General features: G+C 44.8%; 1 protein-coding gene across 2 annotated transcripts in view; it reads left to right on the forward strand.

The window, feature by feature from the left end:
* Positions 1-12,298, forward strand: part of LOC135399005 (uncharacterized) — a 289,237-nt gene that overhangs the window by 172,990 nt on the left and 103,949 nt on the right. For both annotated transcript variants that reach the window (XM_064630631.1, XM_064630632.1), the window contains exon 11: positions 6,838-6,903. The gene's annotated coding sequence lies outside the window, so the exon portion shown is untranslated. The remainder of the gene's footprint in view (positions 1-6,837; positions 6,904-12,298) is intronic.

Here is a 12,298-nt window from a genome sequence, read left to right on the forward strand (position 1 = left end):
GCAGTGCCTCACTGCGAAACAAACAGATTAACGAGCGCGATATGCCAAGATACCGAAATGGGATCTGGTATGAGATTAAACGTCGATAAGTAATCGGAATTAATCGCGACAAATGAAAGGAGATGCATCCCAAAACGGTTTCTGTTGCTCGGCTTTTTGAGTGCGTGCTTTTTTACAGGGTGTCTCACGAAAGGTCCCCCGGCTAAATAATTCCTAACATGTACGTGGCGCTACCGAAAGCTTCTTTTTTCAATGAGTATCCTTGAGACATCGGCCAAGCTGTGAGCGGCTCATTTGCATACGCTCATTATAATTAAATGAAACTATTATATTTTAAATTTTAATTCGGAAGCTCTCGGAACCTCTGTCGTAACGACTGAAATCTTCAGCGAAAAAAAAAAAATCTGCCTCTACACTTACATATTTCTAAGTGATTAATTGGTTTAGGTTTACACATTTTTTTTGCGCAGAGCAGTGTACCATACTACCAATACCATACCACCAATACCATACCAAGCAACCGCCGCAGTGAGTGCCTTTATCGCGATGATGACGAACGTACCGAAGCGTCTCTTCGGTCTGTCTTCCTGATTTTCCTCGCCCTCACGTGTGAACTAGGCGGATGAAGATGTAACTCGCGGCCGGATGGCTAAGCGAAAGAGCGCATTTGTACGCGCTGCTCCGCGCAAGAATTACCTAAACCGAAACCAATTAATTACTCTAAGAATCACTGAGTGTCGACGCAGTATTTTTTTTTGTCTTTTTTTAAACATTTTTGCTCGGTCGGGCAAACGGATGTTCCGAGAGCGAACGAAGTAAAATTTAAAACTTGGGAGTTTTACATAATTAATAAGCGTGTGCAAATGAGCCGTTCAGTTCTTGGCGGATGCCTCCAAAGCTTTTGAATACGAATTATTCAAGGGTGCGGGGGGGGGGGGGAGAGAAATGCATGCAGTAGGAAAGTGTGAGCCCTGCCGACTCTACGCTCTCAAAAACATCCTTACCGCGTGGCACTCATCATCACCTATAGCGCGCTCCATTCACTGCAGATGTTCGTGACGGTTTCAGTTCTGTTTGTGTTTTGTGCTTCATCCTGTGTGACGTGTTATAACAGGCGCTACAAAATAGTATCCACGGTTTGCTTTCACACACGTTTCGAAACAGCGTTTAACTGATCTCGATCTTGAAGACGTCCGTACAGATACTGGTATCGAGAAGAAAGAGAAATGTTCTAGCTTGATGGCCAGCTCAGTTATCGGAGAAATGACGGCAGCAATATTGCCGATGTGGGATAATTACGGGCATAGTCCTCAGTGAACATCTCGATTTTCGTCATTCCGCGGCCTTATTATGGTCTGAGATCTGTTTAGCTGTATATCTGAGGACTGAGGGAACCCGCCGAGCAGAAGTCAACCCTGTCCTTCTGGGTTCGCGGGAGCTCCTGTGTTCTCACGCCACTCGTGTTCTCACACTTCTACACAACACAGCACGTGAGCCAATTGCGCAATCGTACACCTCTCTGCATGCGGGCCTGCCCGCGTTCGTTCGTGATTAGTCACGTGGACGACAACGCAGCTGCACGAAACTTGAATGACGGTTGTGTGGAGAAAGCAACAAAAGGCCATTTACTGGTCTTTGAAACACGTGTTTGAAACGCGTTTTTTTGCTGGACGAATTCAAATTGTGGCCTATACACTCTAAGAGAAAAAAAATGAGTACTTTTACTCCTTTTGGGGAGTAATTGCATTGCCACAAAAAATAGTCCCTTTCGGGAGTAAATGCACGGGAGTAAATGAATGTCACAGAGTGAAGACCGCATTTCACGCGCTGTTGTAAGAGTCCCAGGTACATAATTGGTGCGCATGCATGAAAATACTTTGAAGCAAACCGTCAACCGTGATATATCGACTGATATAAAATCTTGCGCCATACTAGGGCACAATTTGCGAAGAAAGATGCGATAACTGTTTCTTACTCTGTGTGGCTCGAAAATTGCTACGTTGTCTGAGTTATACAGCCTTATGTCGTTCAAATTGACCAAGGGCACATATTTACGTAGACTGTCGCATTCAGGAGACCATTCGCGAAGTTTAGTGACAATTTGCAGTCCTGCGGAGTAAATGTCGGGACTAAATGTTGGGTTAGGGGACTAAAATGGGGAGTAATTGCAGACTAGGGGAGTAGAAGCTGCAATTACTCCCCTTTTTACTCCTTTTTTTCTTAGAGTGTACGAGCTGTTGCCGATTTACGCCTACAGAGCGCGTGCATCGAGATGCGCACTTTTATGCGCCTTGCTTATCATTTGAAGAGATCCTACCAGCGGCACGGCCGACTGGGTTAAGGCGTCCCGCTTGTTGGTGGTGCCCAAGGTCGTGTTCGAGACTGGGAGAGGTGGTGGGTTCGAATCATACCACCGACTGTGCTGTCTGAGGCTTTCCCTGGGTTTTTTCCGAGACTTTCCAGATGAATGTCGGCACAGTTTCCCCTGAAGTCGGCCCAGGACGCATACTAACTCCCCTGTCCTCCACTCCTTCCTGCTGTCCTCTCTCCACATGTTCACATCTGTACGCCTCTCGTAGCCACAGTTGCTTCGCAGCGCTAACACGGGATAAGAAACGAAATCCTCTCAACCCCCTTGTGTTTTTGTGTGTGTGTATGTGAAAGTGGGAGAGGGGAATATTGCTCTTTTTGGATCAGCAGACAGGCAGCCTATGTTGACGGCGTCGTTTAAAGGAGCAATAAAGTGACATTTGACGTCTCTCGAAATCCTGCCTCGTCTGTCAAGCTGTCCACCAGGATTCACCATGCAAAATATTTTCGCTCAGCGGTACGTTATAGCTGTGCAATCGAATTTACAAAAAAAATAAAACAAAAAAAACAACAACAAAGAAACAGCCGGAGAAAGCAGCCGCGGACGGCCGACACGATTCTCGCGTGACGTATTGAAGGCTCAGTGGCTTGTTTCTTTGTTGTTGTTGTTGTTTTTTTCGCAGCTCACGCGCCGCTTATTCGCTGCGAAATCGACACTGTCACCTCTCTAGCGTGGATAACACGCCGGCCGATGTTCGGAGTTGATGGTTCTTTTCCGTAATTCTTGCGTATAGTCATGGGAAGATCACTTGTGCCGTGATGGGGGGTACGATACTGTTCTGTTCGCCCCAATGCTTCACCTACTGCATTGAACGCGGAATAAACGTGTAAAAGCAGAGAACGCGTCCACACTACGATAGTTCATCGTTTCTCCGCAGCGCGCCGACACCGTTCGATCTCGGAGCGAATACATACTCGAGCTGTGCCGTGGTGCGTCACTGGTCACGTGACGGGAATAGCATACGTCACGACGTCCTCTCGTTCTGCGATGCGCTCTTTTCACGAGAAGATTAGTTTTTGAAAAGGTGCGCCGAAGAGAGCGCTCGGTCTGATTGGTCACCGGCGCTCGTCGTTCTTTCGCAGGAACTCATTTTATTCGTCGGGGGAACGCTCTGCGGCAAAAAACAAAAACATTTGCAAACAAAAAAGTTTCGGGGGGGGCATCTCAGTGCTCCTTTAACTGCTTGTTGCTTGTAAACTCAGCACAACAAGTTTTATACATGTGACAGAGGACGTTAAATATTTTCAACTTGCTAATAAAATTGCGATAAAATGGCTCGAGGCGACGTCTGGTGGGAAATAATCCCCAGTTCGTCGAGGCAACCGTGATCTGTGTTCCCGACTGCTTAGCAGCTCATGTTGGCTACGTAGCCGACACGTAACCGACGTCTTTTGTTTCGGACCCAGTGTTATGTACTTGACGAGCAATGCGCATTTGGTGACTTCTTCGCAGACTTGTACACGTTACTAAAAAAAAGTAATTGATTACCGTTACCGTTACCTTGTAGAAAAAAGTAATTTTTTACCGTTACAAATTACTTGCCGGAAAAAGTAATGAAGTAACGCCTTGAAAAGTAACGCGTTACTTTGCCAATTACTTTCGATATCTGAGAAAACGATATAAAAAAAAAGATAGAAAAAAGATAACCACAAAAAAAAAGGAAACTGAGCAAAAACGAAGTCAGCATTGAAGCAGAAGTTATCTCATAAGGGGTCGAGAGTTCTGTGAAAAATGTGCCGAGAGGTTGAGAGTTTTGAGAGTTCGGTGAAAAGAGTCCCAACTGGAACTCCCACAAATGACTCATCAGGTTCACGGTACAACCTACAGTCCAACTTACTGCATACAGGCCGTGTTACGGATAGATAGTACACATGAATGGGGAGAGGACAGTGGACTCAAAAATACACTTCGCGTGCGGAACACTGTGGCAATTGACCTCGGGGTCCTCGGGTAAGTAATTGTTGCGAAAAAAGTCCTAGAGATAAGACAGCTGCCTTGCACCGAACTTGCAGAGGGCAGTTGGTTTTGTCTTCTCGCGGCGGTGAATCATACCATATATGTGTGTGTGCGTCGTCCCGAACAATGTGGATTCTTTAGTTTCCAAGTAATCGATTACTTGGTAATTGATTACTGAAAATTGTAATTGAATTACTCAAAAAATTACTGGGCCCCAAAAGTAATCGATTACGTTACAAATTACTCAAAAAAGGAATTGATTACTAGTAACGCAATTACCCGTTACCCGTTACGTACAAGTCTGCAAGTTCTTCGACACAGTGTTATCGGTACTTTTTAAATATAGTTTTTGATTTGAAAAAAAAAAAAAAAAACTATGTGCGCAATTGGGACGAAAATGTTGAGCAAGAGTACTCAGGGCTCGCGTTATCCAATTTATAATTTATCGGGATTGCGGTTCTACTCTTTTACAGTACCCTTAATTTCACGTCTTCTACTGTTCCGAATTATTGTCCACCCACGACATGTTAACTACACAACCTTAGTCCCTTCAGGACTGAATGCACGGAACACTATTTGCGCCGCTTGGGAGTAAATTTCACGGTCAAGAGACTAAGATGGAGAGTAATTGCAATCTAAAGACTAGAAGTTGTAATTTATTTTTATTTATTTATTTGTTTACTTGCTTATTTATTTACTTACTCTCAGGGCAAGAAGCGTTACAGAGGGAAGTGTACTGCAAAAAGGTTACAAGCAACATGATAGCGATAAGAACTTCCTGTGTTAGTAAATTTCACACTTGATACATAAAACATAATCACATGAAACAAACATAATCACAGACAGCGGTTTTAAATAGATTAATGGGTGAAATTGTTGAAAAATAATTGTATCCTGATTTACTTTTTTTTAAAGATGTGTACCAACTCTATTCCTCCACGGTGTATAGCTGATATAGCTTGCTGCGTACTATCCCATTTGCTGCCCTACTACTACGAGATTTTTATCCTTCTGTATAAAACGTTCTGTATAGTCAGTCGGTGTTCCTGAGCCAATGTCAATATTGACAACGGGAAATATTTCAAGGATTATTCCGAAGGAAATATTTCAAGGGCAAGGTTTGAATCTTTGCACTTAACTCGCTCCCTCAGTCGCACGCTTTACACTATAACTTTTCCGCATTTGTTGACAATTTTAGGTACTGCGTGAGAGCTATAATGATGTTCAACGTTTAAAAAAACAAACAAAAAAAAAACAAGACAGCTTTGGAACCTACGACAAATGGTTATCGGCATACCAAAGACGCCACGGCATTTTTGCATTCCCGAAATGTTTTACACGATTATGGATGGCAATGTTTGTTTGTTCTTGCGCACTTGACCTTGCAACATAACACACATTCCTCCAACCCTCCACCCCAGCCCCAAAAAAGAAAGATAAAAAGATATCACCAAGTATGTCCCAATTTATCAACATATACCGGTTACAACCTCATGCGTGTGCCTCATTTGGCAATCAGTGATAACGATCGTGAAGGTTATCCCTATCATACTACGCACTATGACATCCACAATCGTATCGCCTGCAAACAATGGGTGTATCTTAGCCACGACACGAGGAAGCATTGTTCGTATTCGGGATGATCTCCAACAATCCCGGCAAGAGTGAACTGATAGGCAGGTGCCCTTCATGGGAACGACAACCTTCACAGTCTCCTCGACATTCATATTGGAGGGCTTTTGGCAATAATCCCAGAAAATTTACCTATTCTGTAGTCTCAGCCCCGAGTACTCTTTACGTAACGACACAATTTTCGTCCCCGTTGGACTCAATAGTACCTTAGAAAATCAAAATTGAAAATTATGGGCAACACTGTGTCGAAGTATTCACCAAATGCGCATTGTTCTTCAAGCACGGCGGGAAACTACATCGCATGCGGACAACACTGGGTCAAGAACGAAAGAAGTTGGCTACATGTCGGCTACGTAGCCATCAGGACGAGCAGCAAGTCAGTCGGGAACATAGATCACTGTTGCCTGACGAATTGATGATTATTTCCCACCAGACGCCGTCCCGAGCCGTTTTACCTCAATGTTGCTAGGAAATTAAAAATATTAACCGTTCTCTGTCGTGTCTCTGACATGTTGCGCCCAATTGACGCAACGTAAGTCTAGTGATCTGGGTAGTGCGTCTGACTCACAAGAAAGCAGTAACGGTTATCGACGTCATAGGAAAATTAATCAAATAATAATAAAATAATCATCAGAGGGGGGGGGAAGGGACAGGCAAATGAGCAGACGCAAACGGCAGTATACAACAGCCCGTAAGGCAGTGAAAAAGAAATGTACGCACAGTTCTACTTTTTCTACGCGTGCAGTGAAAAAAAAAAAAAAAGAAAGAAACCGATATGTTATAATTATATTTGGGGAAACGCGTATGTTCACCAGAAAAAAGGGGAGAGGGAGAAAAAGGATATTTGCATCTCATACGGATACGTTTTGTCTTTCCAGTGTCTTTTCTTCCTGGAAACTATGGAGTCACACCTTCTTGCACACATCCCCCTCTTCCACTCCTTCGTAAGTATTCAGTTCACGGTGTTCAGTTCATTCAGTTTAGGTTATTCCTTCTCCCCTAGTTTTTCTTCATTTGCTCGAATGATATTTTATTTTATTCACCTCTGTCGTGATACGCTTTATGTGCATTATGTGTACGCATTAACAATAATCAAAAGGAAATGTAAACTCTCTGACTGCAATGAAACGCTCGAGTGGCATCTGCTTTCCTTTCCTCCTCCCACCCTCAAGCAGCGGCCGCGAAGACACCCGTGACGTCACAAGTACAGCCAATCAAGCTACGCGGAGAACGTTGTGTTTTCGCGACTCAGGCGCAGTACGGACAACTTTCTTCATTTCAGTTATTATTATTATTATTATTATTATTATTATTATTAGAATTATTCATAGCGAAGCAGCTGTAGCTACAAACAGGTGACGGTAAGAAGGAATGGAAGACATAGGGCATAATATGCATGCGTCGTCCGCCGACGAGCACAAGGAAAGCCTCAAACAACAAGCCATTGACGGGATTCGATCCCGCAACCTTGAATCGCAGATGGTTCCTTGCACTTAGTTGCAGTTTCTCGGGAAGAGGGGGTGTAGACCTCTCCCTGTTTGTAAACAAATGACGTTATAGCGTTCGACAGCGCCACCAATTTGGTAGAGTTGAACTACGCTCGAAGCTAGGGGCGAACGAGGTCGCGCCCGAAAGCCACGGTCTTGAGGGGATTACGATGGTTCAGAAAATCCCAGAGTGCTTAGCGTCGCTTGGAACTGTGGGAGTTTACTAATACGAAAGAAACGGGTGGCCTCAAAACTGTTCCAATTTCTCCCCTACCGCTCCTTTGTCCACGACGTGTCAAGGTCAGCGAACGCGAAATGTGAAGGATTATTCTTCGTTTCCCGCGCTCAGCAAGTGCCCAGGATGCAACGCGAGCGCAAAGAGCACTGGGATTTTCTCAACTCGGCAGCGAACAAGTGCCCATTCGTGGAACCCAGCCTTCCCCTTCCGATTTGTTTCGGTTTCAGCCTGTCTACCGACGTCATGATGACGTTTCTCGGGTAGAGGTCTATAGATTCTCGAGTCCGAAACTCCGAACGTCCAAATGTCACGGAGGACTTTTGTGTGCTCTTCTGCTATACATCTACTGTTCTGACACAGGCCACGCTAACAAGATCTTCAGCAAGGCCACAACTCGCGCACGGGAAAGGGTTGGACTCAAAATGTCATATCGCTTCCACCGCTTGAGTAATTTGTAACCGTGCCCGCTTTGGTCTTATCTTTATGCGGCCCATTGCGCGACTGTGGCTCTACTCCAGAAATCACGAGGCAAACTATAGTGACGACTACGTGGCATTGTCAGAGCAAATTGCGTGCATACACATTTAGCTGGCTAAGCTTTTTTGCCGTCGCCTGATACTTGCCAGATTCAGAATGTTTCGCAATGCAGAATGGTTATTGTGGGGCCGTAAATACTGGGGAGTGTTAGTAGGTCTTGCATAATCGTAGATATGTTGGCTACTTGGTAGCTGTTCATCGTAGACCGTTGATGACGTTATCTCGTGAGTAGCGTATCGTGAGCACTGCACTCTAAGAAAAAAAGGGAGTAGTTTTACTCCTTTTGGGGACTAAACGCATTGCCACAAAAAATAGTCCTTTTCGGGAGTAAATGCACGGGAGTAAATGAATGTCACAGAGACTGCATTTCACGCTCTGCTCTATGAGTCCCGGGTACATAGTTCGTGTGCATGCATGAAAATAATCTGAATCAACCGTCAACCGTGATATATATAGTGATATAAAATCTTGCAACATACATAGGGCACAATTTGCGAAGAAGAAGCGCTAGCTGTTTGTTACTCTGTGTTGGTGGAAGAACTTATTCGGGAGTTACGTTGCGTGCTTATGTGGTTAAAAACATATGTGAACGGTGAAAGAAACAAAAACAAATTAAAATATCCTCCCTGTTGGCCCCCTGGAATCAGAGAATGCTGTGCCAGTTAGGTATCACGCAAACGTGCATGAAGAATAAAAACAGCCGTGGTGCTGTATGAATTACCGACGAAGAGACGAGTACGAGTCCAATCACCAGCTAGGCTATGGGATGTTTAAACCGGGTTTCGCGTTGAACCTTTCAGACGGACGTTGACACAGCTCGCATTTGATGTCGACCCAAGGCGCGTATGACCACCCCTGTCTCCGACACCTTATTGCTCCCCTCTCTTCGTCTGTACTCCTCGCATGGCCATAGTTGTTTCGCGGTGCTACTGCGAAATTGAAATTGCTCATGATTAAAAAAAAACAACAAAGAAACAAAACGCGAGGCCTTTTCGCTTTGGCGAAACATCACTCGAAACGCCTCTCTCTATCTCTTCTTCTGCGAAGGAAACTGCGATTTGCGCTTTTCATTTTTTTATCCCATTCTCAAAAGGCGCGACATGGCCGCTTATTATTGTACTGAACTATCGCGATTTTACTATCAACGATACGCGGGAAATGTACCGTTTTGGGCCCCTTTGCGGCAATGCCATTTCGGGCTTGTCCTTGGTAGCGCTGGCCCAAAAATACTTTGGCATAGATGTCACAAAGAGTCAGTCAACCTCACTGGCTATAAACCAACAGCACGAGGCAGCGAAGTGTTTTATCACCGTCGTCTTGGTGACACGGGTGAGATCTTATGCGTATAACTTCTCACAAGGCCAAGTGTTGGAAAGAGGCTTTGCTGGCTTCAGCTCAACGAGATCCACATAGTCCAAGCTCGTCTCGCACACTTGGACACGTTCTGAATAGTTTACACTTGCGTCACTGACATCTATTCTGTACAACCGTTTCTCTTTCGTGTTCGGTGCCAGGTAGCCTAGACCTTCTTCACTTAATTTACGTCACTGTCATCGCCTACAAGCGCGTTTTGGGACAGCCCGGGTACTTTGTATTTGCCACTTCGTATCTGCTTCCCGGCCTTGCTTGTGTCTACTCTAAGTATTCACTCGCGAACCTTTGATTGCGAATGATCGCGATTGTCGGTTGCGGGACGGTTGCCTGCCTGGAAAAATTGCTTTCCGTCCACTCTAAAATCAGGATGCTGCAGCTGATATAGTAGTCCACACGTGCTGAGCTCTCTGTACACTCATACTTCATCGAGTCTCCGAACTCTTTGCGACACCCAGAGACAGCAGACCCGGCGAATAAAATGAAAATAATGCGAGACTGGCAGGTCACATAAAGAATTCACTCGTGCAAAAAAAAAGAAAAAAAAAGAGAAGCATAGACGGTAAGACGGGCCAAACTAAGGCCCAGAAGAAGAACAGTCTCTGTTCGAAATATCGGCGGCTTCTGTCCTGAGGCAACACCCTTCCTACATCTCTACCGGTTCGCTGGATTTCTACCCATCTAGGCACAATGAGAGTTCCCTAGAAGCCTGCTTTATCTGTCACCGATCCGATCGTTATATCCGGTCTGAAAATCTGGCTCCACGTGCGAGCAGCGTTCAGAAATACTAAACATGTTGCAGCACTATATGGCCAGCGCATCCCAAGGCCCGGTAGATTGCCCTTTGCGAGAGAGCATACACGTTAATGTATGGTGGACAACACTGTGCATATTTACATCCTGGTAACATGGCACATATCGAACTGCGTAGTTACGATGGGCTGTGTAGACATCACGCTGTGAAGTACAGCTGGCCTCTTCTTTCTTCAGACTTTCTATACACGAATGTCAGCACAGTTCCCCCTGAAGTCGGCCCAGGACGCATACTACCTCCCCTGTCCCGAACTCCTTCCTGCTCTCCTCTCTCCCCACATCTGTACGCCGCTTATAGCCACAGTTGCTTCGCGGCGCTAACACGTAATAAAGAAAATGTGTTCTTTGAGCGTCCCATGATGTCCGTACAATTTTTGCGGTTTTGCACGCGTGTATGCTTACAATAATAATTTCATTTTTGATCAGGTACCCATAAGCAACACGAAGGTCTGGCACCAGATATCAATACAAAGAAGCTACACATCAAATACTGTAAACAAAACAGCAGATGCTCAAGTCAGTCACGGGAAAAAGCGAAACAGCTACACAGGGAAGACTACATAAACTATACATTAAAAATTGATTTGATGGCATTAATAACATTAGAAAACTCAGCGAATACGTCAACATCGTGATTCTCGAACAGCTTATTCCAGCACGTTAATAGACGACTAATCCGACTTACCTTGTATATGCGCTCGACATGAAAGATGGGATGAGATCTAATCGAACGAGAAGGTACATGGAGATTAATTAACCGTAGTGTGAGCTGTACTCTGACACGCCAGACATAAACACGGCAAGTTCGTGTGTTTGCCCTCATTGGTCATAACTTGCAAGGGGATGCCACGGGCCAGGGTACGCTTCCCCGACAGGATGGTCTGTACGTGCCAAAACGCAGCATATTATAACTCACGTAATCCAATGCTCCGATTTCGTTTATTGTACATAGTGTGAAATAAAGGAGTCTTTTCTCGAAGCTCGAAGTGTGAAGACGTGTTGTCTCGACTCTGCGTCCCTCGGCCAAAGCGGGCCCTGGGCATAAGTGCCCTACGACGATATAACGAAGCTTCGTATTTCTTTTTATACGCACGAGTTACGCGTACGATGGTTGCGGAGCTTACAGTAGTAAATCAGGGGAGTTGAAGACGGATCGAGTGAACCAGTTTGTATACAAGAGGACACAATCTTTACAAGTTATACGATTTTTCAAAGTTTGCAAGCCAAGTTTCTCCAGGATATGGCCGTCATTGTAGTATATACTCTGACACCAATATGTCGGTCATAAAGAACAGAAATGAAGCGGCGTCGGACATGTCCAATATCGTCAGAAAGCGCTTTCCGTGTACAGTTCCAAGCAACAGTGGCAAATTCCTGCACGAGGAGCACAACAGCAAAGGATAAGGTGAACAAACACATTGGTTGAGCAGATGACTTAATGATGCGTGCAATGATCACGATACCAAGCATTGCACGTCGCTGAGCTTGTTACGTACTCGATACGTGTACTTGAAATGTTAGACAGCTGTCAATGAGTATACCAAGATCACGAACAACGGAATCTCTTATATAACTGGAGTCAAGTGTGTAATGGTGAACACTGGAATTAGCTTTTTTTTTTTTTTTTTTTTGTGAAGGAAATAGCCAGAGTCATCCGAATAGTAGGGTTTAACAAATTATTACACTATACACCTATGAATGCGAGAAATGTCATCTTGCAGCAGAGCACAATGAATATGATAGCTTTTAATACATCTGTGTACCACTCGATATCAGCGTAGAGGAGCACCGATGAGTTACGTACACAAGCTGGCAAATCGTTAATAGACACGTTAGAAAGGGAAGGACGTCAGGTCGACGGTGGGAAACCAGGAGACTTATACCGGGGACGGG

This window comes from Ornithodoros turicata, chromosome 6 (assembly GCF_037126465.1).
Source record: "Ornithodoros turicata isolate Travis chromosome 6, ASM3712646v1, whole genome shotgun sequence".
In the NCBI taxonomy this organism is placed as follows: Eukaryota; Metazoa; Arthropoda; class Arachnida; order Ixodida; family Argasidae; genus Ornithodoros; species Ornithodoros turicata.